Source organism: Cryptomeria japonica, chromosome 5, assembly GCF_030272615.1.
Source record: "Cryptomeria japonica chromosome 5, Sugi_1.0, whole genome shotgun sequence".
Lineage (NCBI taxonomy): Eukaryota > Viridiplantae > Streptophyta > Pinopsida > Cupressales > Cupressaceae > Cryptomeria > Cryptomeria japonica.
Genome location: NC_081409.1, coordinates 195,493,236 through 195,518,430, shown reverse-complemented (window position 1 = coordinate 195,518,430; position 25,195 = coordinate 195,493,236).

Here is a 25,195-nt window from a genome sequence, read left to right as displayed (position 1 = left end):
GAATAGAATCATGAATTCAAGAGAGAAAATTGCAAAAAAAAAATTGCAAACAGTCTACAAAGACAATGAAAAATATTTGGCATCCAAGGGAATTTACAACTGCATTGATTCCTCAGTAAAGGCATCATCAGCCATTCAAAAATGTATGAAACTACAGGAAGCACAAGAATGTCTGGATAAGGTTGCAAAGAAGATGAAGTTGCCTAGAAAGGTATAGAGATTGATAGATCTTGGTTCGTTGAAGAGTTTTGATACAACACAACAATACATTGAAAATGATGCATTCAAAAAAAACCCGGAGGAGAAAATGAAGTTTTATTTGGACCTGTTTCCTAAGGACACAAATGAGGCTAACTTTTTGGGCTTCATCAAACCATTGATAACCTTGAATGCAACTTTGGATGAGCACATTGATGTCAATTTCTACTTCCAATTATGAATTGATAACAAATTTGCAAGTCACTTACTATATGTTACAACAAATTGGACTTCCATCACATGGAGAGTGGAGCATGCTACATAAGCTAATACAATGATTTCATAATATGTATTATATAGTTTTTATTCCCAAATACTTTTAGGTTTTCTTTTTTACTTTCTTTGTAATTTCAAGGATATTGTAATTTGTCATGGCTTGAATTAACTCTGTTTTATGAAAGTGTAATTACTATTAATGTGTCCATGATGCAATTACTAATGCAACACTTTTTTGATTCTTGAACCTTGAATCAAATAAATAATTACTAATGCAACCTTATTCTTGAACACTGAAAAATAGTAGTATGTTAATTTATTAACTTGTAAACAAAAATTTGAAAAATGCAATTGCATATCAATATTAAATGACATTGACAAAAACATAAAATATCATCAAACACATTTAGGATTTTATAATATGAATGATGAAATACATTATGAAGTTAAATTTTAATAAATACCTAGTAACTAATATTGCTAAATCTCTTAAATTTGCCAATTCATCTCATCATCCTGATCATCAAATCGAGAGCTTCCTTGATTCTTGTCTGTGTTTTCTTCACTCTGCATACCTCCACTTAACTGTATCTCAAAACTACTAGTACATGTGTCACTGTCATTCATTTTGTCACTATAAGTGTCCCACGTTGGTTTGAAGTGTTACCCAACCCTCTTCTTTCACATTTGGACTTCTAGATTCCCAATGCCCTTTCATAAGGAAAACTTCAGATATCATACCTAGATGTATACAGTCGCAAGAAATTTTCTAAATTATTGTCTATTTTGTTCCTTATATTTTATTTTAAGAACCCCAAAGCACTAAGAACTCTCTCATCCTCCATTGAATCCAATATCATGCTTTGACATAAATAAGCAAGTTTCAAAAATTCTGATACTGAATCAACCAAAAGTTTTCTCTGACCTATCTTTATCTAAACCTTCATTGTTGATCCCTCTTCAAAGGGGTTGTCCATTTTTTTTCAAATATTCAAAATGATGCCTCATAGTTATTACAAAACGGGTTGATTTCTCTCTAAGAATTCTTTCATTTAAAATTCCTTTTGTAGTTTATCCATTGATTTCTACAGAGTTGCAAAAATTGCCTATCAACGTCATTAGCCTCTGATGATAAGGAACTGTACTGTTTAGTTCCCAATATTGAGGAAACATAATAGACATGGCTTCAAGTAACTCATCATGAGGGAATCATTTTCTAATTTATGAGGAAATAGAAGAGACAATTTTCTTTAGACTAGCAGTTACAGACTCAACAATCTTGCTAAAATCTTCCCTTGTGACACTTCTTGCTTCTTAGGGTGCTTTACTGGTTCCATGATCATGGCAAGGTAGTTCATTGGTATCTCAAATCCACATACACTGACACATAACTCCATGTTTGCATTAAACTAAAAAAAAATTGTTAGGATTGTTCAAATCTGTCATTGTCTGCCAGCTAGCAAATTTTTTATTTACAAATGTTTTTTGTCATTGATAGAGATTATCGAGGACCATGCATGTCATTTTATGTAGCTTAGCATATTTTGCAGTATGCATAGCTCTTTCTTGGGTTTTTTTCACAAGAAGGTTCATTTCCTCTAGCATGGGGAGAAGACCTCCTAAAGTTAAGATTGTCTCTATATCACTTAACCTACGAAGCAGTTCAGGAGCTTTGTCTACTATGTGGTGATGTTTGTACATTACTAATCAAAGATAAATATTTTGAATAAAATCGATGGGTTGGACCATGCAAGGAAATCCATCGAGTATCGACATCCTTAAGAAGCTTGTTCCGATCGGTTATTTCATCGACAAAATTTTGAAATTATGAAAACTGTTTGGGACTTCAACTAAAGTATGAGTAGAGCTCTCTGACTAAATCCACATCATTTTCTACTACAGGATACTTGCTTATAATTTTAAAATCTAGATTCATTCTGTGGGCGATGCAGTGAATGACAGTCATCTAGGCTGAATGAGAAGTTTGTAGCTTTATGCAAAGACCATTACTATGACCTTGCATTACTGAAGCACCATCCACTCCTACACATACCAACTTTTTTTACAATCATCAAGTCATCCATACCTCCACATTCAATTAAAGTGCACTTAGCTAGTTGAAATAGAGTTTCCATTATTGCACTCACCTTCAATTTAGAAACACATAGTAGATGAGGTTGGTGGACAAGATTCTATATAGTATAAACATTCATAGATACCCAAGACATATTATCTATTGTCATAACTTCATCCAAAGACAATGCAATAAACTTAGACTCTTTTTTCTTTTCTTTATATCTTGTTTTTCAACCTTAGCAAAACAACTTGCCCATTCCCATCCACTGCTTACTGACCAATGATTGTTAGAAAAGTTAGGAATGCCCAAAAATTATAATAAATACTAATTTTTAGGTAGTCTATCATAGAATGCCCTTTGATCAAAATATAAAAAACAACACTTAACTAAATAGTTTTTTGCAATTGTGCTACTACCATTGCCTTTCCAAAAATAGCTTCAAGAGAACCTCCACATTCAGCAGGCTTTGCCTGTCTTTTCAAATGTGCATCATATTCTAAGGCACACTTAACATGCTGACATTTCTCCTTTGTTTTCCATCTTATCATTGATTTTTTAATTCCATCTATAATCTAATTTTTGTAAACTTTGCCGATATGCTTTTCTACGGTGTCAAGCTTCAACATCAAGCTCTTCTCTCTTTTATATTTCCAACTACAAATCTTACACCTACATTCTATTGGAGGGTAAACTTTCTTTGGATTCTCCACTGGTTCAATGAATGGATACTTTGACACCCAATCAATTTGAAAATGCCTCGCCATCTCCCACTCCCAACCCATTTTAAATTTGGATTTTCTTTTCCCCTTCCGTACATCATCATCATCATCTACATAATTGTGATCCAAGTCAATTATCTCATTTACCTTAGGTATCTACTAGAACATCTTCTTCATTATCATTTGACATATCACATTCACCACCTTCTTCAATATTCGTTGTAAGTTGTGAATTTGGTAGTTGTCATGATGTAGCTTCATGTTTTTTACCACAAACTTAACCAAAGTATGAAATTAAGGTTCTTCATTTTGTTGGCTTCTCTTGGTCTTCACCATATTTAAGAGACTTACCCTTCTTCCTATTTGGCATATCCAATGAAAGAAAGGCTGCAAAACACTATTGGCAACTACTGCTGCTAGGATATGTTGTTGTCATTGATATCAACATATTCATGTGTTTTGGTGTTCCGATGATTGCAGAGAGTTAAGTTGGTATTTGATCCATTGTGCCTAGGTATGATTAAATATTTGGTTGCAAATTTGGGAGATTGTTTGGGATGTTCATGTGTATCTTCAATTCAGACGGTTCATGATTTGGTGCTCTGCAAGTTATCTTTCTTGTCATAGTTGTTGTTGTTAAGTGTTCTTGAGTATTAGCGTGTTGACTGATGGAGATTTGATTAAGTGGTGTTGGTGCAACTATTGTGGATGGTTCTAAGATGCTTGATGGTGTTTCCTAATTGTGTCCCATTTTTTTGGTGGTTCGCATTGATCATTGTGCATGTTATTGAAGATCTTATGGGTCTGGTGATATTTTCGTGTTCTGCGATATTTTCAGTGATGTAGCATGTTGCAGATGATCTTGGCAATATTTCTAGTGATGTTGCATGTTCAAAGATTTGATTTGGGTCCTTTCTATGTCATCTATGGCATTGTATTGGTCTGATGGTTGATTTATGTATTGTGTGGTGTAATTTTGTAATTAGGTGTTAAAGGTCGAGTCAACCTTGTAGTCAAGGTTGATGATTTGTATAAATAGGTGTTATATTCATGTAATTTAGGTGTCGTGGTTGTGTCTACATTATCAGAGAGTGGTGTATGTGTGAACAAGAAATTTTTTCTTTTGGTGTGTAGTATTGAGCAAAGTGTGTTGCAGGGAAGACAAATGAGATTAACCAGAACTGTCATCAGGCATTAGGAGATGCTATTCTTTCAGTTCATCTAAACCGGATTGTAGTCTGAATGTTATTGTAAGGTAGTGAACCTTCCTTGAGGGTTGTAGTCTTTTGGGTTATTATATTTTGAGCAGTGAGCTCTAGGAAGTGTGCCTGAATGCATGTGCATTCCCCATCGTAATATTTACACATACTACTGCAGAGTATCATCTTATTGTGGGTACATCCCCACTATGGTTTTTCACTTAACTGGGTTTTCCACATCAAAATCTTGGTGTTATGTGTGTTGTTGTTATTGTGCTTATCTTTATTCTTGTTGCAGTTGATCATATTTGAGTTTGTGCTTAAATTGTTTAATCCAATGAAAACTGATTCACCCCCCTCTTAGTTTTCCTTCATTGTTATTGCCAACAAAAACTATCTACTTGTTTAAGAAGCAATAATAGAATATAAGATTCATTGCCCCTGGTACCTAGAATCTAGATGTTGGAGGTCTCCCTACTCAATAAGAATGAACTGAAAATTGCAAACAGATTGAGATGAATAATATTATAACACTTCAAAAAAATGATCACTTACAGTTACGTTTAGATTCTGAATGGGCAACACTAGTAGTCAACAATGCATCAATGGTTGTTCCTAGTCTTTAACTTGGCTATTGATCCAAATTGAGAGCTTAGAATTGACCAAATTGTGTAAAAATAAATATGATCTTTCATACAATCGTATACCAATCCATACTTGGCAAATTCAGTGGGAATTTTAAAGGGTATACAAATATCTGGGAATCCCACTTAATTCTAACACGTCTTATGAAAATCTAGGGCAAATCAAACCTCGTAAAAACATAAAAAACATACACATTTAATTTACAAGGCGATTATGGAATGTCGATTAGGATGGACTTGTAATAGAATTGGTGAAATCAACCCTCCCACAACATTGAATGATTAGTGGTATTGGCAAATTGGGTCCTCATGCAAATTGAACTATTGATGGCTATTGGCGAATATGGCGGTGAATTAAGGTATGCTTTCTAAATTGCAATTGAAAATATTTAATAGATCATTGTGAGAACATAGAATCTATTGGTGAGATCTTTAAATTGTTACAAATAATTAATAGAAATGAAGGCAAATTAAAATGCATTTGACCAAAAATTGATAAATTTGAGGTGATACTGCCACCTCATCTGGTCCAACTTAATCACCAATTTTGAAATGGCTAATACAAATTATTCGCCAATCGATGAATGTTCACCACTAAATTTTTCACTATCCCCTATATGTTGTGGTTTCGCCTCCTACATGTTACAAAGGAAAATGCCTAACATCTCCTATCTTTCAACCTAGTAGACCTTCTCCTATTCCTCCTTTAAAGGAAGAGAAGAAGCCTATGTTTATTGATCCTAAACCTTCATAACCCTTGGCTAAAACTAAAAGAAACTATTGTGCAAGAGAACACCAATAGAGGCATCATTATAAGGCTTGCGAACTTGATTCTCAACCCATTTCCTCCTCAAAAACTCCAAATGTTGATATGATCCCATTCGTCCAGCCTTTGCCCAACCCTAGGTGGGAAGTTCAACCTAAAGCTCCAAGATTAAAAATGCATAAGAAAGGTTATGGTTCATGTTCTATTCTTATTAAAGATTGTATTTTTATTAATCTTGATGAAGAGATGGATGAAAATTATGTTCATGCTAACAATGTTAATGATTCAAGTGATGAATATGAATATGTTGATGTTGACAATGATTTATCTAAACAATTATCAAAAGCATTAATCCTAGCTCCTAGTAATAGACAAAGTGACCCATCATTAGAGAATGGTCCTTGTTTGGAACTTGTGGTAGCTCCATCTATCATGCTCGAAGTTTCTCCTCTTGCATCTTGTCCACCATCCCAAAACAATGTTGAGAAAGATTGGGAGGTAGATGATTTTCTTGATAAGCTTCATTTGTCCCGTAGATTCTCTCTCCTCTCTTGCTTGTTCATAACATTCCTCTATTTGTTTCTCAATTCTTCTATTTGTTGTTCCTAGTGTTCTCTACTTGAGGATGATACAAAGCATTGAGATCTCTTTTGTTCTCTCCCATGTTGATGCAAAAGATGCGCTTCTTCCATTCTGGTTCTGCTTCCTTGGATGAAGTCAATTCAATGCAAACATATATCATGATATACATTATTTATCATAAGAACATACTGACCCTAGAGTTAAGTAGAACCCTTATGTGTTTTGTGATTATTATCCTTTGATTTGTCCTTTATTGGGGGCATATCATTGTGATAATGTGTTTATCTTTTGGATGCATGTATACTACCTTAAATCAATTGCTACCATTATGGCGTACACAATCACTTTAATGTGGGGGCATACACTCCGCTTAATGCTTCACTCTTTTGCATATCTCAATACTCAAGTTACTTTGCAAACTTAGTCTTTTTCTTTGCAATTTTTTTCTTTTCATGACTCATGGTAAGTAAACCTTACTAGGCTAGTATTTATAGTTCTCTTTCTCTCTCTTTCTTATGATGTCTCTTTTATCTTGATTTTGAAGTTGTAAGATACCTAAATTCCAATGGGGGCTTGGTGTGTCTTTCCTCTTGAGCATATTGATAAAATATTTTCAATGTGAAGTTTTGAACTTTACCGAGAGTATGCTTAGTCTCATACTCCTGCTAAAGTGGTGGCTAAATGTAGAATCCTAAATAGTACTCCCTTACAATTTTGTCCTCATTTGGGCCCTCACCTTGGATTTCATTTCCTAAGTCCCGATTGGAGCCTTGATTCTTCTCACACCATGCAAATTGTTCATTATTTTCAAGTTGTACTTCATTTGCCCTTTGTTTCTTGGTTCTTGACTAGTCAGAACCAGGGCGTTGGCGCCTTGGTCCTTAGGGACCAAAGTGCCCAATGCCCTAGTCCTCCCAATTAGGACCCATTTTTTGGCACCTTAATGGTCACACAACTTTAGTTGGGACCTAGATCCCATGTTGTCTCATGTCAGAAAATTAAGTTGTTTTTCGATGGGTAGGTATAAAAGGAGGTCTACCCCTCTCATTTTGATAGATCTGAAAAAACAATCACATATCTATCAAGAAATCAAGCATTTTGTACTATCCTAAATTGTACTCCCTTATAATTTAGACCATATTTTGGGCCCTCACCCTAGTGCATGTCCCTCGATGCCTAATTAAGGCCTAATTATGTTTATACATGCAAATTTGGCCTTGTCTTCGCTTTATTCACTACATGGCCCCTTATCCTGGCCCCAAAATAGGGTAGGACTAGAGCATGACACTTTGGTCCTCATTGGACTAGAGAGCCACACTTTGGTCCCCCTTAATTGGGCCCTTATTTAGCCCCCTCTTGCTTCTTAAAAAATGAGCAAGAAATCTTTGTCTGTGTCGACCTATGTTAGAAAATTAATACATTTTTCAATGGGCAAGTATATAAGGATTTTTCCCCTCTCATTTTCATAAGATGGACATCATAAGAGAAGGGAAAATTTGTCATCAAGCATTCAGGCATTGAAGCATTCATCATCAATCTTTTCTATATGTCTTCAAGGTTGCATTCTTCATTCATCAATTGTTGAGCATCATTATGTCATTGATTTGCAAGTATGTGTGTGTGATTAGGGTTTTGTCATGTTCATGCCATTTCATACAACATATGTGATTACATTTAATAAGAAAAGCATCATTATACATCATTGCAAATTGGAGGTATATCTTTCCATTATTTAATTTAGTATTTGTAATATTTCAGTCAAGGTTAATTCCAAAACTAGCATTTGACTTAGGCAAGCCCCTATTTCCCTTTCTTTATGTGTGCAAGAAACATGTATGGAGATGGGATCTTCAAAATAGGCATTATTTGTAGAGATGAATCAACCCTTTTTGGTGTGCGAAAAGTTAGGAGAACCAAAGTGACGGGTGCTCCGGTCTTGATATTTTTGGAGCTTTTTCAGGGATTAGATATGAATCTGCATATATTGCTCAAATCTAGGTGCATGCCTCAATTTGACGATTGTAGCTCACTGTTTCTGCATTTTTACCTTTATTTTCAACACTTTAACCTAATTTCAGCAATTCAACTCACAGAAGTGGGCAAATCAACTCATCCCTTGAATCCAAACTATATTTTCAGTCCTTATCACTACTGGGTTATGACTAAATCTATTGGATTCACCTCTCTTTTGAATGTAATGGTAAATTAGCGACTTTCATCTCTCTCATGGTGGAAAACCTAATTTTCCACCCATTACATTTTGGTGAACCCGACTCTTTACACCTTCAATTCAGATTTGTGTTCTCCGATCTGATTGTATATGCAATTTAAAAATCAAAATTTCATTTACAAGTTTGATTTCTATGTGAATTTTAAAAATTTAGAGGTTGAATTCAACAAAACCCTAATTTTTAAATTTAAAATTGAGCTTGTCAATTGCTTAATTTGGATTATTTATTTCAGATTTGAGTATTTTCATTTCACAATTCAAATTTTCACTTGCAATTTTAATTTCCAACCAAATTTTAAAAATTAAGATGTTAATTTCAAAAACCCTAATTTTTAAATTTAAAATTGAGCTTGTGAGTTGTCCAATTTTTGAAAAAATCATTTCAGATCTAATTCAAATTCAAAATTGCAAACTTAGATCCAATTTCAAATTAATTTTAAATAAATTAAGAGGTTGTTTTCACAAAACCCTAATTTTTAAATTTAAATTCATTAGTAGATTACATTTGTCTCTATTTGCTTAATTAATTAAATAATCATTTTTACAAAAAAAAATTGCACTGTTTAATTTCAAAATTCAAATTCAAGTTCATAGATCTCATTTTAATCGAATTATATAAATTTAGAGGTTTAAATTATAAAACCCTAATTTATTTTGGTCAAATTGATTTGTGGATTGCTTCACTTTTCAACATTTATTATGGACTTAATAGATCTGATTTATTTGCTATTTCACATATGAGTACCTTGCTTTTCACTTATATTTACCAAAATCATGTGTTGGATAATGGCTTCTTTCATTTCACAAATGCTTCTTTTCATTCATAACACTTTGACATATTGTATTTTTAGACTTGCAAAATTCCTTCCTTTCAATCAATTTGGTCTCAAAGATTTCATTTATAGTGCATGTTGTTTTAAAGTGATGTTTCTAGGAAAATGGATTTCATATATAGATCACCTCAAAGCTTTTGTAGATCCCAATCCTAGAGATGCTAATAAAAAATATAATACTTGTACCTCTCCTAGGGTATCTAATGTGAATGAAGAAAGAGATATTACTCCCATCAATGATATCTCTAATGGAGAGAAATCATTGAGGAGCAATATGGACCCATCTTCTTCTCATACACATACCCTTGCGCAAGGGGGGGAAAATCAAAATAATGGCATCTCCACCTGTCTAGATCATCCTTATTCTCCTAAAGCCTATATTAAACATTAAAACATTTGTAGAGATGATGATGTTATTCATTTTATTCATTATCTTTCTTCCCATATAACCTTAAGTAAAGATGAAGCCTTAGATTATAAGGATATTCCTTTGCAATCTACCAAAGAGGATATGTATGATGAAAGAAAGAGGAATCCTCCTTCACAGGATATTCCTTCTTCATCTACTAATCCTTTCAATCCTTCTAAACATCCTTACATTACAAGCTTCAAATAAATTTATCATAATGTTCCTTTTCCTTCTCAATTAAAGGATTCTTATAGGAGTGGCTTTAACATAATATCAAAACAAGGTTTTAGAGGACAAGGACTTGGAAATTTTGAAAAAGGAATTAGAGTCCCTATGAACCCTCCTACACAAATTACCACAAAAGCCCTATTAAATGATAATAAATATTATATGGATGACCTCCTTAGGATTCAAGACTTCAAAGATCATCTTTCAAGACAACAAGCCATTCGTTCTCGTAAAAATGATTCTTCTCCAAAAACTCCTTTTTGTTTATTTAATAAAACTCACGATCATCATACTAATGATTGTCCTAATTTTGAAATTGTAATGAAAGAACTTATTGATAGTGGAAAATTTAAAATCATAGATGACAATCCTTCTTATTCTAATAATAAATTTTGAAAGAACTTATTGATAACATAATATCAAAACAAGGTTTTAGAGGACAAGGACTTGGAAATTTTGAAAAAGGAATTAAAGTCCCTATGAACCCTCCTACACAAATTACCACAAAAGCCCTATTAAATGATAATAAATATTCTATGGATGACCTCCTTAGGATTCAAGACTTCAAAGATCATCTTTCAAGACAACAAGCCATTCGTTCTCATAAAAATGATTCTTCTCCAAAAACTCCTTTTTGTTTATTTAATAAAATTCACGATCATCATACTAATGATTGTCCTAATTTTGAAATTGCAATGAAAGAACTTATTGATAGTGGAAAATTTAAAATCATAGATGACAATCCTTCTTATTCTAATAATAAATTTTGTATTCAATCTCAAAAGAATAAGCCTACACCGATTGATGATCAAGAAAAATTGGATAGTAGAATCTTTTGGAAATTGAAGTATGACAAGAATGTGGTTTTTCCTTTTGTCAAGTTTAGCACTAAGCATATAGAAGGTAGTGGACATGGAATTTTTCATCATGGTGGTTTTCTTTCTTTTGGAAAGTGTAAAGCATTTAAGAAATTTGTTGAAGAACAATATGATCATGCTAATATATGTCTTTCAACAAATCTTGCTCTCTTTCTTGGTGAAAAGGTAGTGCCTTAGCACTCCTTTCACCCTCATATTGCTCCTCACCCTATGACATAAGTAGTTAACTTAATTAGAGGCTCATTGTCATTAGAGGTGGTGATTTTTCAATCTTAAACATCTTGGGGTAGCAATGTATTATTCTCTCTTACTTTTATCCTATCTCTTACATTCAAAAGTTTCACCATTCCTTTTATTGATTGCATTATTCATAACTTGATGTCCTTTCTTACATAGAATTGTCCTTCATGCGAGTACATGTGTGTCCCTTGTTTAGGAATTATTCTTTGTTTGAAATGACACATCTGTTATAGATAATCTCTCTTTAGCAAATGTGTGATCCTTCTTCCTAATTTGTCCATATCCTTTTTCTTTGGGGGCAAGGATAGCATTTTCCTTCTCTCTCTTTCTATCTAAACTATTACTATTCCCTTATCCCGGGTTGCATTTTTTATGTGTTGATATACTTTATTGCGTGAAATGGTATGTCTCTTATGACTAATACCTCCTTAGGAGAATCTGTGAGGGTTCTCTCTTTCTCTCTCTCTTTGAAGATTACCTCTTCTTTAGAGTTGCATTTTACATATACTAATATCTTTTCTTACAATGGATATTTGTTCATGTGAGTATATTGTGCATTTTCTTATGTTTTATCTCTCCTTAGAGATTGTGTAATTATTCTCATTGTCATTACACTTCGGGTTGGGGGGGGGGTTGATTTCTTTCTCTCTCTTATCCTTTCGAAGGATCCACTTTTAGTTTGTTGAGTGGTATTTTATTGTAATTTGATGGCATTCCTTGAGTGAAGTTGTTGTTTTCTCAAGTATTCTCTCTTATATAAGAGGTGTAAGTCCTTAGCTAAAACCTCTTCTTCACTTGGCAATGTATATCTATTATAAACTTGCCCCTCTAATTGAGTCAAAAGTGTGTCATCCTTCATCAACAATCTCTTTCACCTAGCAATAGGAGGAAGGCATGAATTATTGTTCCCTTTCCTTTCTTGTGGTAGAAGATGCTATATTTGTTCAAATAACTCCTCTTGGAGGTATATTTATTTTGAAGGAAGATCTATTCTCCTCCAAGGATCTCCTTTACATTTTTTGCAAGATATATCTTTTTCAACTATCTTATCCTTGCTTGAAGAGTATTCCCTCTTTGGCTTGGATTTATGACATTGTTGCCTAAATGATATATCTTTGGTATTGAAGCTTAGGTATCCTTGTCTCTAAGCCTCCTTAAGACATCAACATAGGGCTATGTTCATGTATTAGGGGGGGCGGGTACCCACATTGCTCCCTTTGTACCATATTATACTATATTTTTGCATATCATTTTTGCATGTCTTAAATGGGGTGTTCATTCTCCACACCAAAGGAAACAAACTCTTACACAAGATGCTTCACACCCAAAAATAGACATCATTTGCACACACACATGAGGATGTGTTGAACTAGTGCAATAGGGATAGAATATTTATACTCTCCTCCCCAACATGGATCACCTAGATAAAAACATCTAGGGGTGAGGTATCTATGTCCTCTCTCATCATTCTTCTCATGGATCACCTAGAAAAGAACATTTAGTGTGTATTCATGCCTCTCTTCTTCTTCTCATGAACTCATAGATTTGTTATCGATAGTTCATGAATGATGCTTTCTTTTCAATTTTATCTAATCGCTTGTGTTTGTGAGATGGCATTTTTCAAGAATGATATTAGTGGTTGAGACATTTTGATATCGATTTATCTTCGGCTAGTTGAGTTGAGGTCTTTTTTATTCGTCTTTAGCTTTTGTTGTGTGTATTTCTGTGTCTTTTTCCTTTTGTTTGCCTTTTTTTGTCTTTTTGTTCTTGTCTTGTGTGTGTCGTTGCATATGGTTGAGTGAGTTAAGATCCTAAGATTGGGGGCTTGGATCCTCAAAATTAGTGATGTCTTATACTCCTTATGATTTTGCTCCACATTCCTCATCTTCTTCATCTCTCTTTCATTTACTTTATCACGAGTATTTGTGTAAGTGCATAATCCTGCTAAAGTGGGGGCTAAATGTAGCATCCTAAATTATACTCCCTTAAAATTTAGACCATATTTTGGGCCCTCACCTTAGTGTGCATCCCTCGATGCCTAATTAAGGCCCGACTATGCTTATACCATGCAAATTTGACCTTGTCTTCACTTTATTCACTGCATGGCCCCTTGTCCTGGCACCAAAATAGGGTAGGACCAGAGCGTGGTGTTTTGGTCATCATTGGGACCAAATTGCCACGCTTTGGTCCCCCTTAATTGGGACCTTCTTTGGCACCCTCTTCCATCTTAAAAATGGGCAGTAATTCTCTCTATGTCGGCTTATGTCAAAAAATTAATACATTTTTCGATAGGAAAGTATATAAGGAGGTTTTCTATCCTCATTTAAATATGATAGACATCATAAGAGAAGGGCGAATTTATCATCAAGCATTCAGGCATTGAAGAAAATTCATCATCAAGCATCTGTAGAGGTCTTCAAGGTTGCTTCTTCATTCATCAATTATGGAGCATCATTACATCATTCATTTGAAAGCATGTGTGTGTGATTAGGATTTTGTCATGTTCATGTCATTTCATACAACATATGTGATTACATTCAAGAAGCAAAGCATCACTATTAGTCATTGTAGATTTGAGGTGTATCCTTCCATTATTTATTTCAGTATTCACAATATTTTAGTCAAGGTTAATTCCTAAACCAGGGTTTGACTTAGGTAATCCCCTATTTCCAACCTATTTCCCTTTCTTTTTGTGTGTATGAAACAAGTACAAAGTTGTGGTCTTCAGAATAAGCATTATTTGCAGAGACAAATCAACCCTTTTTGGTGTGCGAAAAGTTAGGAGGACCAGAGCGATGGGTGTTCCCGTCCTAACATTTTGGGAGCTTTTTCGAGGATCATGTCTAAATCTGCATGTATTGCTCAGATCCATGTGCGTGCCTCAATTTGACAATTGTAGCTCACTGTTTCTACATTTTTACCTTCATTTTCAGCAATTTAACCTAATTTCAGTAATTCAACTCACAAAAAGGGAAAATCAACTCATCCCTTGAATCTAATCAGTATTTTAAGTCCTTATCACTACTGGTTTGTGACTAAATCTATTGGATTCACCCCTTTTTTGAATATAATGGTAAATTAGCGGTTTTCATCCCTCTCATGATGGAAACCTTAATTTTCCGCCCATTACACATTCAAATTCAAGTGAGAAAGCAATTAGTCTTCTTTCAAGCATTGGAGTTGACATTCAAGTTCTATGTTTATGAATACTTCATGATACCCTAATTCCTAGTGGAGACAAACAAAATTCCATTAAAAGGTATATCATTAGTGCTTCAGTCATTATTCCGCATCTCCCTCAAAAGGAGAACATTTCCATTACTACAATTCAATTATATTTCATTTCTATTTCATGGTTAATTCCAAAACCAAGGTTTGACCTAAGGCAATCCCATATTCCCAAACTATTTCCCTTCTCTAGTGTGTGTCGTAACAAGTACGAAGCTGCGATCTTTCAAATTGGCTTTATTTATAGTGATGAATAAATTCTCCTTTGGATGGATAAAAGTGTGGGGGATCGGTGTGATGGGCATACTGGTCCCAAAATTTTAGGAGCTCCTTCTAGGAACAGATCCAAATACATTTACATTCCTCAAATCAAAGTTTGTGGCTCAATCGAACAACTGTAGCTCACTATTCATCTATTTTTTCTTTAATTCTAGCACATTTACCCTAATTTTAATATTTTGATAATTCAATTTAAAAGAGGGCAGTCAATTCAAATCCAATAAATCCAATAGAATTCTCAGCCCCATGCTTCCTGATTTGTGGCTAGATCTATTGGGTTTACCCCTCTTTAATGTATTGCTCCCTAAGTAAAAATTAGTTGTTTTCATATATCTAATTGTGGAAACCCTAAAATTTCACCACTACAATGATTTGGAGATCAAGCCTACCAAATTGCTTTGAGGAAAAGGTTTGTGTCAATTAATGGTAGATAATAAACCTGAACAAGCAGTTCCCGTTGAAAAGGATCCACAAGGAAATGTTCCCACTATGTTATTTGTAAGTACTATAGATGAGTGGTATTCCAATATTGCTTATTTTGTTACTTATGGTGAACGTGTCGAGCATCTCACATATAAGGAAAAGAGGACTTTAAAATTTAAATCTGCAAATTATGTCCTTTGGGACAATGGATTGTACAAATGGAACCTTGATGGTACCTTCTTAACCTATGTGTGGACAAAGATCAATAGGCCAATTTGTTGGAGTCATTTCATAATTTGGCATGTCGTGGACACTTCTCAGCTCCTATGATAGCTCACAAAATTTTACGAGCTAGGTATTATTGGCCTACCATCTTTCAAGATTCCTATGATTAGGTTCAGAGATGTGAATTGTGTCAGTAATTTATTGGAAAGCCCAATCTTGCAACATTTCCTCTCAAACTAGTGGTGATTGAAGAACCTTTTCAACAATGAGGCATTGACTTAATTGGCCCAGTTCATCTAGCATCCAGTGTTGGTCATCATTATGTTCTTACAACAATAAATTATTTCACCAAGTGTGTGGAAGCAGTACCTATTAATCATGCTACGTCTGAGGTGGTATGTGATTTCATAAAATAGAACATTGTAAGTAGATTTGGTGTTCCCATTAAAATAGTAGTAGATAATGCTACTTATTTTTTATCCTATGGGATACCCCAATTTCGCTTTGAATAACATATTACTCTTGTACATTCATCAGATTACTACCCACAAGGGAATGGTCAAGAGGAATCCAGTAACAAGAATTCAGTGACTATTATCAAGAAACTAGTTGATGAAAACCAACGGTTATGCCGTAAAGCCTTAATTGATTCTTTGTGGGTAAATCGTATTACACCTAAAAGGGCTATTGGTTTATCATATTATACCTTAGGCTCCTTTGTCTCCTCAACATTTGGAATAGATAATTCTCCATGGGATTTTCCTTTGTTAACCCCAATTGTAAATTTCAAATTTAGATCTTTTGGGGGAGTAGCAAGATCTTGTTTGTTCTTTGTCCTAATCTCTAATCTTTTCCCAACATGTCTAACATTATCATCTTCAAACCTAGTGGAAGAGGGATTCAAATTGATCCCTTTGTTAGTAAGCCAAACGTTAGTATTCACAAGAATACTTCACAAGAGATGGATTTTGATACTTGGTTGGAACTTGAAGATTTTGATTTAAATGTTCTTGTATATAATGGAGTTATTCCTTCTCGAGATATCTATGTTGAGCAGCAGGAGGCATCAGAGCATCAAATGAATACTCTAGAGTGGCATATCAAGGATATGAGATGTTGGCATGATTGGCATAATTGATGCAGATGAGGTGATGTAGTTGAAGATTGATGATTGAACCGATAGAGGATATAAGACTATTTGTGATGAAGAGATTCAGATTTTGTGATTAGATGAGTTGATTAGTTATTTGTGTTTTCATTGATGGAAATTGATGATTAATGATGTTATCTAATGTTTGGTTTGTCATCTAAGTGATTTAGTCTACCAGAGACAGGGTTTACTGGCAATATACAAAAGATTGTGAAATAGGACTTTAACCGATATATGAAGAGATATTTTACTTGAAGCGGATGATTGGTGATGATTGGCGATTTGCAGTTTGGAATGTAAGTTTTTATCATGGTAATGAGTATATGATGATGAATACTAAGAGGGGGGGGTGAATTAGTATGCCAAAAATCTGTGTACTTAAACACTTTGCTAGACTAACAGTAAACCAGTAAAACAGTTTAGCAGACAAACCGGTTAGAACACATGCAAACCAAATAGCAAATAATGCATTCACCCACAGAAGCACAAACACCATAACACAGGAGATTTTGACATGAAAACCCAAATGGGAAAAACCACGGTGAGCTAGAACTCACAAGTAACTATCTGTAGAATAGGAACCAGACCGGTTAAGGTCATACAATGTTCTTTACCAGAACAGATCTTGTTAGGAATCTCAATCTCTGTTAGGAGATAAGTCCGATTAAAGACTACCTTGCTAGAGGATTTTAGGTCCACAGATGTGAACCACCTTGTTAGAGGATTTACAACAGGATTTTGGGCCTACCCGGTTAAGGGCTTCAGACTTGTCGAAGATGTGAGTAATCAACAAGTGAATGATCTAGCTAATAGCACATATTGCTTGGTTAGATTCTTGATAGCTCGTTAATGCATTCCAGCATTACTTCAGTCTTCAACACATTCACACTCTACCTTTTCTCCCAGACCTTCTCGCCTTAAACCCTAGCAACTTCTTAAAACCCTAGATATGATGTCCTTATAAAGGAATCTGATTTCATGTCGGTCCAATAGGATTACAATACAATTTCCTAGGTTCAATGACATATTCTGTAACACGACACAAAAAGCACCGTTGAAGTGTCGGCATCGTCAAACAATTGGTGGATGGTAACTCATCACAAAATGTCGGTTGGTAACTCATCACAGAGTATTATCAGTTCATACAAAATACCAGTTTAAGAAAAATACCGATTGCCAGTTTGAAAAAATGAAGATTGGGAAATATGTGTTCTGCCGCTTTGATCCTTTGTACCTCTTGAGATCCTCGAACCACTTGGGGTCTACATATCGCTTCAAATCGGTAATCACTTTCTACAAAACACCAATAGTCTAAGGACTATAATGCATCATATTGGTTGGAACAAGTACCGGTTGAACTTTAACTTATTCATACAAAAGTGATCTCAATGCAAGTGTGTCCATCAATGACAATCACAACATAATCATAAAAAATGCTAACATATGATTGGAACTGCATCTTGTGATGACTATCAGAAGGCATATTTCTAGTTTTTGACGAAGTTTTGCCAGGGTTTTAGTAGGGTTTTAGAACTGGTGAAGAAATCATCAAACCGGTAATTATTTTTGGTATGGTGGTGATCAACTTCAAGTCTACATGTTGGTGGTAACATGACACAACCTGTGTGAATGATTTGTTTGTTGTTTTGGCGTGATTTATGAAGAATTTCTTGGGAAACAACAAAACGCTTATAAGAGTGTTTTAAGGCTTTGACTTCATTACAGATCAAGATTTTTGTGATGGGTTATGATCAATCAACGATTGATATTGCATTTTAATTTCTTGTAATGATCTGGATATTGATGAGATATGATCTTTGATGAACTGTATTGTAATTCATGATGTAATTTAGGGTTTAGTGACTGACCTAGTGGAAAGCAGTATTTATGTTGGCTTAGTTGATGTTCATTGTGTCGGTGATCTTAGAAAAGAGTGTGAAGCCATACCAGAGAAGAGTGAGATCTGCCTGAGAGTTGCAGATAGTGGAGCATAATTGGATCTGATTTAGCAAGCTGAGAATTGCAAGTAACAGATCACCTTTTCACTGTTGTTTCCTAACAGTTGCAGCAGATTAAATCCCTTTACCGGTTAGGTCCTGACATGCCTTAATATTGTAAATCCCCTAATAGGGTAGCTCTCAAAAAGAGTGGTAAATCCTCTCATGAGGTTTATCCTAAAGGTCATTAAGCTCCTAACTAGGTTGCACATCCAAATCCCTTAACCGGGTGACTCCTAACAGGGTCTGCTCCTAATAGGGCGTATTGTAAGCTCCTAACAAGGCGTACTTCAAAAGAGTACATATCTTTGTGGGTACTAATTCCCATCGTGGTTTTTTCCCTATTTGGGTTTCCACGTCAACAAATATAGTGTTCATGTGTGGAATGATTTTCATGTGATGTTATTGATTATCTTTAGTTTATTCATTATTTTTTAATACATCGGTTATAGCAGTTTATCAAAGATTTATCAGTGGTTATCAGTATTGTTTAATGAGTTGGCATATGTGGTAAATGAAGTTGGATTTGTTGTAAGTTTGATTTGGGTTTAAAGTTGCAAATTGGTGTTAATATTGATTAACCCCCCCTCTCAGTACTAACCAGATCCTCATAGAATTAACATGAGAAAGGCTTAGAAGGAGTATATGGATAAAAAGAAAGAAATTGTGGATAAAGTATAAAAAATTCCTGCACTTTCTTACATGAAAATCAAAAAGCTCTTGATGCAGATGTGACCATCAAAGAGTTTAGTTTATTGCTAACTGCTGAAATTGAGAAAGAGGACTTCTCTTTGTCCTCTATTGACAAATTGGTAGATCTTCAATTCATTCTAGATTTTCTGGATTCTCTCTTAAAGAAACATAAGAAATGATACATTGATTTGGGAGATTCCATTACACAGATCAAGATCATCACCAGTCATACTCAAGGACCCGATAAAGCCCAAATAAAAATTGCTCTACAAAAGTCCAAAGAATTCAAGAAACAAGACCAATGTGAATATGTGGATATAATTGTTTTATGTTTTCTTAGTGTCATTTTGTAATAAGCTATCGACACTTTAGGTGTCAATCCATACATGCACTTGTACACATATAGGACTATACATGTCCTAAGTCAAATAGGTTTTTATTTGACTTAATCATAATTAGTTGTAACTTCCCCTATTTTTATGCATTGTCCCTCTTCTATATATAGAAGGGGTCTTTTTGTAATGGTTATCTTTGGGTCAATACGTCAAAACTCTACAGAATTGAAAAGCTATCTTAGACTTTGAGCTTGTAATGTATTCAAGAAGTTTAACAAAGAAGAAAAGAAGTTGCATCCAATCTTTGTCTTGGGAGTGCTTTATTGTGTGAGGGAATGTTCTTATGTCATTCTTTTCTACTTTCTTTCAGATTAAATCTTTCTTTGTGAGAACTATTTGAGTTGAAAGAAATAAAGTAAAATATTGTAGACTTTGTGTTATGATATCTTACTAATTTTATTTTGTGTTAGGTGAATAATAAGATGAAGACTTTGTGCTTTGTTGAGTTATCTTGTTAAGGTAGAAATTTTAGTGATGTAATTGTCCAAGACTTTGTGCTTACAATATATTGTGAATCTTATTTCAGTATCAGTAATAATTATTATTTTGGTTTCAGTGGTTGATAGGTTTTTAGAATTTGAAGGAGACTTTAAGCTTCTTATATACGATAAATCCGTCCCTTAAATCATTTTTAAAAAAAGGAAGCAACAAAAGGTTTTGTACTTAAATGGACACTTTGCTTCCAATTAGCATAAGTTTTTAAGTTGCTGCAAGTTAGAATTGTTTTGTTGGATAAGCACTTATTATGAAAAAAGAGAACTAAGTTATTGTATCATCCTAAAATTAGTGTAAAGTCATGTTAGATGAACTCATGTAGAGATTATTAGATATAATATCTGATGCCCTGCTAAATGGACAAGATTAGTCTAAGATAAATAACACAAGCACAAGAAACTGTTAGTGTTAATCAATCAAAAACTAATCTAAACAGGCATATCAAGAGAGACACTAAAAACATGAAAGCATATTTAACTAAAGAAGCAAATATGATGAGGCATCTCCAAATACCTTTTAACATGTTATTAGCTCTTTCTCCCCTATTCCTCTCCTCTCCAAGTTCCAAAATAGTGTAGCTCTCAGCAGCTTTTTGCACTATGGATGCTTATGGAGGATTGAGATTGTAGTATTGTGCTCCAAATGTGAAATGAAAAGCTAATACTATGCTATTGATGCTAAAACTGATTTATTTTAACCCAAAATGACAAGATATTAGTTGATTATGCTAAAATGCTCTCTTAAAATGCCTATAGCTTAAATGCATACAAGTTTTCAGGATTTGGATTATGAAGAAATGGGCTCTATTTATAGGAAAAATAGAGTAATGGATGGTTGAGATTGAGCAATCTCAACAAGGGCCAGGATTGAATGATTTCAAATGCATGTGAGGGCTTTCAACCCAATCCCAGGATGACAAGTGTCAATGTGAGATAGGTTGAGAGGAGAGGGAATAAGCATTTAATGCTTGAAATGACCTTGGGAGTTAAAGTCAAGGTTGGTTGAATGAATAAACTCTTTATTCAAAGAATAAAGCTTTTATCTAATGGATAAACTCCTGTGCAAATATGAAATGGATGAATATGGTCAAAACAATAAATGTTTGGGGAGACAAGTTTGAAATAACCATAAATGGTTATGTAAGAGCCATAAATGGTCATGTAAGAGCCATTAGTGGTCTTGGAAGACTTTGGGGGTTAATTTGTTGAACACACAAAGCATTAAATGCTTTTCAAAGACTTTGGAGTCTTTGAGAAGTGACTTCATTTTGCTTAGGAATGTGACAATAATTAGGGGATGGATTAGGCTAATTAGGAAGGGGTTAGAAGAATCTAGAAGGGGATTAGATTTTGCAAGTGGATTTGGTGGGTGAAGGAAAATAGGATTTTATTAAAATAAAAATTCATTTATTTCAATAAATATGTGCAAGTTGCATTTGTAGGAAAATGCAAGTGGGGGGGATAAATGATTTAAATAAATGTTTTATTTAATTTATTTAAAAGAGGAAAAGGGGGATTTTAATTAAATAAATTGATTTTATTTATTTAATTGATTTGAATTTGATTTAATGAATTAATTAAAATAAATTGAATAATTTATTTAATTATTAGAAAAATGTTTGGAGATGAATTAATTAAATATTAATTTAATTAATTGATGGCTAGTGAATTTTTAATCAAATAAATAGCAAATATTTATTTAATTAAGCTGGACAGATTTGTGTGACTACATTTGCCCCTCTTTGAGACGGTGCGGTTTATTGCGTCGTTTCAAAGAAAAAAAAATTGGTGTGAAGAAATGCCCCATAAAATGTAAATTTAATGGGTGGTATGCCCCCTCGAGAGATGGATCGAAAAATTTCAAAAAATCAGGTGATTTCTCGAAAAAGAATGAAAATTGGCAGGGTGTTAGAAGAAAAGAAGTGAGCCATACGGGTGAAAAATAGAAGAAACGGGGAAAAAATGGAGAAATGGGGGGCTTGGGAAGTTCACGGGGACCACAGCAGTGAGGGGGGGAAGTTACGGTGACGACGAAGGGTATAAATGGAGTGAAAGGGGTGAAAATAGGATCATTTGTGACCGCAACCAGTGCGAAAGCAGAGCTCTGATAGAGACATTTGGAGGAGCAAGCAGCAGCCAGGATGTTGATACCAATAGCAAAGCACAAATTTGAGCGAGTCCGACGGTTCCAGCACTCAGACGACTACGGACCAGCGGTACGCAAATTCAAATTTTTAATTTTTATGCATTTTTGATATGTTTTTAGCTGAGTCCAAGTTGGGTCGGAGCAAGAGCACTGGAACTTCGGTTTTGGCGCTTTTGCTCCATGAACTAGCGCTATTGTGCTGCAATGGCGCTATTGTCCCTTTGTTTGAGCGCTTTTGATTTTCTTTAGCGCTATTGTAGGCAAGTTTAGGCGCTATTGATTAATAGGCGCTATTGAGGGCTTATTTGAGCACTATTGATCTTTATTAGCGCTACTGCATAGTTGTTTTAGTGCATTTGGAGTTTGAGCGCTATCGGATAGCTGATTGAGCACTTTTGTTAGTGTTCTAGCGCTATTGTTGGGAAACTAGTGTTTTTGATGGTAAAATAGCGCTTTTGCTTTAGGATAAAGATATGCCCCAGTTTGGATGAAGAGAATCTCCTGATGCCAATGATGGGTGGATGGCGATGTGAAGTGGGAGTTGTTTTGAACCATAGCAGCCTGATGAGACTTAGGTCATTTGTTTAGGATAAATGCCCGTTGAAGTTTAGGTGGCCATGATTGCTTCCCTGTTGAGACCCGAAGATACTTGATCAAAGTATCTGATGATAGTCGAGGTTTAAACTTAAGAAAGTTTGAAAACAAAACAACTGATGGTGATTGATGGATGCCCATGTGCAGGAGGAGCTAGGCATGTTGCAGTTACGCGAGTGCCATCCTGCGACACAGGGGTTGCGGGATTGATTGACAGAGGTAGAGATTGATTGCATTGCCTCGACGGGACTATATGAGGTGATGCACATGCCCGTGATTCATATAAATCACGGATTGATCACAGCGTTAGCCGAGCGGTGGCACAGCGAGACGTGCACCTTCCATTTGGCACAGGGGAGATGACAGTGACCCTAAAGGATGTGTGGCGCATCTTGCAGATTCTGAATCGGGGGGAGCTGGTCACATATGATAGATCCTGGGGGACTCTTGCAGTGCAGAGGATTTTTGATGAGGACGTGTTTATTGATGATGGCTCCATTGCTTGGGAGGAGATAGCGACGTTATATGAGCCTCTGCCAGCAGTTTTAGTAGGTATCGTGGGAGGACTGCTCTGTCCAGATAGGCGATCACATGGGTTGGCCGTGGGGTGGGGACAGATGGTTACCAAGGGGACGTGATTTGCGTGGGGGCCGTGCGTGCTGGCGCACCTGTACCAGGAGCTCCATGAGGTGGTTTATCGGGAGAGGGGTTCCTTAGTAGTGGGCATGACGCTGCTACATATTTGGGCCTGGGAGCACCTACCAGTGACTCGACCAGTGAGTCTGAGATTCTATGCAGTAGACCAGCCGTACATGTTCATGTATAGCGGCATGATGAGTCAGCCCCACCTGGGGAAGTTAGAGTAGTGGCGCCGAGTGTTGGACGATCTGGATGTAGTGATATGGCGGCCATACTTGGAGTGTGAGCCATGGGATGATGACACAGAGGCACTGCCGTATGTTTTTATGACTCGATTCCTCATTGGGAGGACCTCATACCATGTAGAGAGATAGGTGTTCGGGAGAGTGCTGAGACAGTTTGGACAGCAGTAGGGATTGCCCAGCAGATCAAGAGAGTATGCTCGGGTTATTCGGGAGAGGTATGCATGGGGTCCAGTGCTACCGTATGATCAGGCACTAGCAGAGTTCTGGATACTGCAGGAGAGACCGTGGGATATATGACCGAGGGTCATGGATGCAGGTGTTACAGATGAGTACACGCAGTACCGGGCAACGCACTCGATCCTACGGATATCGGATCTAGCCAAGCCGATCCTAGATTTTGAGGATGAGAGGGGATGGAGATGGAGGAGAGCAGGAGGTCAAGGACCTAGGGCAGGTGGAGGAGGAGGAGGAGGGGGTGGAGGTGGTGGAGGAGGAGGAGGTGGTGGAGGAGGAGGTGGTGGGTTGGGGATGCAGAGTCAGCGGAGAGGGAGAGGTGGACTGCCTTTATAGATATCACAGGGACCATTGATACCGGGAGGAGTTCAATTGAGTGGGAGGGGGATGGAGAGAGAGATCCCGATGGACAGAGGGGAGAGGACTATTGGAGAGGGTGGTGCAGGTGAGGCGGCGATGGATACTAAGGAGGGAGCCACGGGAGATCTCCGAGATCATATGATAGCACACTTGTAGACCCGGATAGAGGATTTGGAGGAGGAGGTGGCAGCTAGGGATGTGCAGCTATTTGCATGGGAGGCAGAGCTGGTGGTGGTGCTATGGGAGAGGGATAGTGCAGTGGAGAGATTGGTCGAGCTGCAGGAGAGAGTTTTGATGGGAGTAGGAGCACAGGGACCTATAGGGGAGGTGATGAGGGAGATGCATCGAGCACAGGCAGAGATAGACTACTGGCGGGGTTTATATGAGCAGGTGGTGCTAGTTAGTCAGTGAGCTCTCAGCTATTCTCAGATGCGGCAGGCTAGATCAAAGTGATCGCAGAGGGTGCAGAGCAGTGGGGGTGTGATGGGTCCTCTACAGAGGGAGAGATCAGGGGATGCAGGAGCGAGTGGTGGTTTGATGAGGCCTCCTCAGAGAGATGGATCAGGTGGTGAAGGCACCAGTGGGAGAGTAGGTGCCGATGGTGGTGGTGGTACAACATCTAGCCAGAGTGGCATTTGAGAGAGCATTTTGCATATATGTATTGTATGATTGTTTATTTTTTTGGACTGTACCTTGGATGGCTCTTGGTAGCCGATTTTTTGTAGACTTCATTGTACTCTGACATATGAGATGATATATATGAGGAGATCCCATATTTTGATGATATGCATTTGATTTATATGGATGTTTATGC